A 3,974-nucleotide genomic window follows, 5' to 3' on the forward strand; every position below is an offset into this window, starting at 1 on the left:
TATAAGGAATGTTATCCTTCCTTATTGCTGATTAAAGATTGCTGTAGGCATTCTTTAAGTCTTATTCAGTACTTGGAGGATTGTTATGATGATGATGAATTTATGGATGAAGAAATTTTAGAGGCTCTTCATAACAATGCATTTCAGCACCAAGAAAGAAGTATAACATCTCATGAAACGCAGCATGAAGATCAGCAGGGGTTTATTGGTGAAAACCATGTTTCATCCTTTGACATGAATGAAAAGATGCAACAGATTTGTCAGTATTTTGATCATAAAGAATATGAAATTGATTGCAAACAGTAAGAAGAAGTACTGGAAGATAGCTTTTACGACCCTCAAGCAGAGGAAAAGGTTGGTTTTTTATGTCAAACTTCTCAGCAGCTTACAGCAATAAATGATCATAAGAAAGAGGAAAATTACATTGTCTGTAGGCAGCATTCAGAAAAGCAGTTCGATAGCATATCAAAAGAATCTTGTGTGGTTGAGAATCAACTGTCTAAAGATGTAGAATGTTATGATGATTATCAACATAACCATGTATTCTTTGACCCTATAAGTGAATATATGGACAAGCTTTGCACTCTGGTCTTTCATTTTCATTTGCATTATGAAGATCAAGTATATTATGAGTTGATTTGGTCACCTCACTACCATGGTTATTTTGAGGTTGAATGCAGTCAAGAGCCTCCAATATCAGAGAAGACAATTGATTGGCTTTATTGGAAATATCATGTTGCTTGAGCTACAAGTGGAGCTTGCAGCTGATAGGGTAGGTAGGAAGGAAAGTGCAAATAAGCTCAAGGTTGACTGAGCAATTTTTCAGTAGTGGTAGATTTCTTTTTCCCACAGTGATCCTCAAGTTTAAGCCCGAGGTGAAGGCCCAAGAATCTTGAAGGGGATGCTTGCCAAGCAAATTTCTGTTTTTCATAAATGGATAAAGCACTGGAGCTACAAGTTCTTAATGTACTACAGGAGCACACTATCCCAAGTGGAGCCACTGTTATCACTTAAGAATTCTAATTTCAAAACCGCTCACATTAGTTTGATGGTAAAAAAAATTCGGTGCTAGTCTAAGTTTGATTTTTGTTTTTAGAGTCTTGAGCCAACTATGTATTCTCATTCATCACCGGTCATTCTCATTCACCCCCGTCTCATAGCCATGTGTCAGTTTTGTTCAAAATTTACTATGTGTCACAAAGCTCTTTAGGTTATTTCGTAGCTCATGTAATAATTTTTAAGTGTTTCCGCAGCGCATAAAGCCTTTTTGTAGTTTTGCAGCGCAACATGTTTTAGGCTGCGCTACAAAATTGGGGATTTGTTCGAATCCATAGCAATTGTCATGCAAAATAGCTCTGGGGTGGATGCATTTTACAGGAGGCATGCTCTCAAGCTCCTGCGTGTATGCTTGTCATCAGTTCTGAATCTGAAGGGAAATATTACAGGTGAAGGAGTTAGTCCAGGACTTTTGAGCACGATGCTGATGTCATCCATTGATCCATCAAGACGCAGAACTGAAACATCAACTATGAAGGTTGACCTTGGGGTAAAAAAAAAGACACAGCTTATGGCAGAGAGATCTGTATTTAAGGTTCTGTTGATGACTGTAATTGCTGCCAGTGCAGAAACAGAACTTCAAGATCCAAAAGATGATTTTGTCCTCAATGTATGCTGTCATTTTGCTATGATTTTTCATGTTGATTCAACTACCTCTCCACCAGTAACAACTAGTCAAGTTGGGGGCTCGATGGGTACTGGGGCCTTAAGTTCTAAGTCACGAAATTCATCCCATGCCAATTTGAAGGAGTTAGATCCTTTGATATTCTTGGATGCATTAGTTGATGTTCTTGCAGCTGAAAACAGAGCACATGCTAAGGCTGCCTTGAATGGACTAAAATTTTTTACAGAAACACTTCTTTTTCTTGCTCGTTGCAAACATACTGGTGTATTGACTACAAGGGGTGTGGGCACGCCAGGTACTCCTATGATGGTTTCTAGTCCTTCAATGAATCCTGTTTACTCACCACCTCCAGGTGTTTGTATACTAGTCTTCGAGTAGCTTCTACCTCGACTTTTACACTGTTGTTATGGAAGCACATGGCAAGCACGGATAGGTGGGGTTATGGGTCTTGGAGCTTTGGTTGGGAAGGCTACTGTCAAGACCTTATGCCTTTTTCAAGTCCGGGCAATACGCAGTCTAGTATATGTGTTGAAGCAACTGGCTCAACATTGGTGCAGAAGAGCGGAGTAAGGTTCACAAATATTTGTTTACTCAGAAGCTGGGATAGTGAAAAATTCCAAGTTATATGATATTTGGCAGGAACTTGAATTGAAGATGAGACAGTATGAGTCATTGCTCGAGCCATATAAGCACTTGGAAATATTTCCTAACATCAATGCTGTATGGGCATTTCTCATAGTAGAGGAGTGCTGTCGACTGAGTGTAACATACTTTTGCATAGCACCAGGATCAAGATCATCTCCGTTTGCTGTGGCAGCTGCACAAAATCGTCATGTCTCATGTATCTCATGTATCGATGAGCGTTCTCTTGCCTTTCATGCATTGGGATATGGAAAGGGATCATATAAACTGACAGCAGTCATAAAATCATCTGGAACAGCTCTCTCAAATCTCCTTCCTGCTGTGGTAGAGGCAAGCCAGGACTGTATTCCAATATTGTTGCTCACAGCAGATCGCCCTCCAGAACTACACGATACAGGAGCAAATCAAACAATAAATCAGGTCAATCACTTTGGGTCATTTGTGAGGTATTTTTCTAATTTACCTCCACCTGATGATAAGGTTCCTGCCCGAATGGTGCTTACTACTATTGACACTGCGGTGTTTAGAGCCACACAAGAGCCTTTTGGTCCAGTACACATTAATTGTGCTTTTAAAGAGCCCTTAGCAGGAGTTTCTTGCCAATGGAATTTGGGTAGTTTGAAAGGGCTTAATATGTGGATGTCCAACAGAGAACCATTTACTAAACACATCAGAATAAAACAATTCCACTTTAGCAAAGAACTGAAGAAGACCTGTTGGATCATGTTCTACTTGGCAACTCTGTGAAGAACTGGGTCTCTCCAGACGTGGTGGTTCAGGTTGGCAGTAAACTAACAAGTAAACGTGTTGCTCAACTCTTGGAGGATTGTGTGCCACATGCTTATATCATGGTTCAAAATCATCCATACCGTCACGATCCATCACATATCCTTACACATAGGATTCAGGCATCTGTTGTTGACTTTGCTATCATCGTTAGAAAATTTTACACTCCTAAAGAAATGGGTAGCTGGTGTAAGTGGCTTCCAGTCTTGAACAATATGGTTGAGTGGGAAATTTCATTTCAACTCAATGCTGTTCCATTGTTAACTGAATCATATGTATCCCGAGCAGTTCCTCAATCACTATTCCCTGAATCAGTGTGGTTTCTAGGCAACAGTATGGCTAGTCGTGATGCAGACATGTATGGATTAAGCTGGTCGAAACTTCCAGTAGGTTCGAAAATTGATGGTTTGGACACAACACTACCTTTCTCAGGTTTAAGAGTAGTCGGTAACCATGGAGCAAGTGAAGTTGATGGAGTGTTGAATACAGCAATTGGTTATGCTACAGGCAGCAATCAACGAGTAGTATTTATGACTCAAAATGGCAAAATTTTGGTTGAAGCTGCGTTTTTAAAATAACTCAGCAGTTTCGTAGCACACTACGAAACTGCTGAAGGTGATGATTTTAACGCAAATCAAGCAGTTTGAACTATAAGCGGGAATTTTGAAAGGGAAACGTCTAAAGGGTGTGCAAGACATCATCTGAAGCTCTCAACAGTAAATCAGGTCAAGACAAGTGGATGCTTAAAAAGGTTGAATATTCAAATCCAATTTTGAATTTTTGTCGTAAAGCCCCTTTATCACAGTTCAAGATATATCAAACGGTTCGTCTGCAATAAACTTTTGCCTGCACACATGTTCATAGA

At 39.8% G+C, this 3,974-nt stretch overlaps 1 pseudogene; it reads left to right on the forward strand.

Moving 5' to 3' along the window:
- Window positions 1–2,097: 2,097 nt before the first annotated feature.
- LOC149225451 (protein PHYLLO, chloroplastic pseudogene) lies at window positions 2,098–3,687 on the forward strand (annotated as a pseudogene).
- The last annotated feature ends 287 nt before the right edge of the window (window positions 3,688–3,974 follow it).

The sequence above is a fragment of the Pinus tabuliformis genome, chromosome J, assembly GCF_031772625.1.
Source record: "Pinus tabuliformis cultivar Carrire ecotype Pingquan chromosome J, CPIR1, whole genome shotgun sequence".
Taxonomy (NCBI): Eukaryota; Viridiplantae; Streptophyta; class Pinopsida; order Pinales; family Pinaceae; genus Pinus; species Pinus tabuliformis.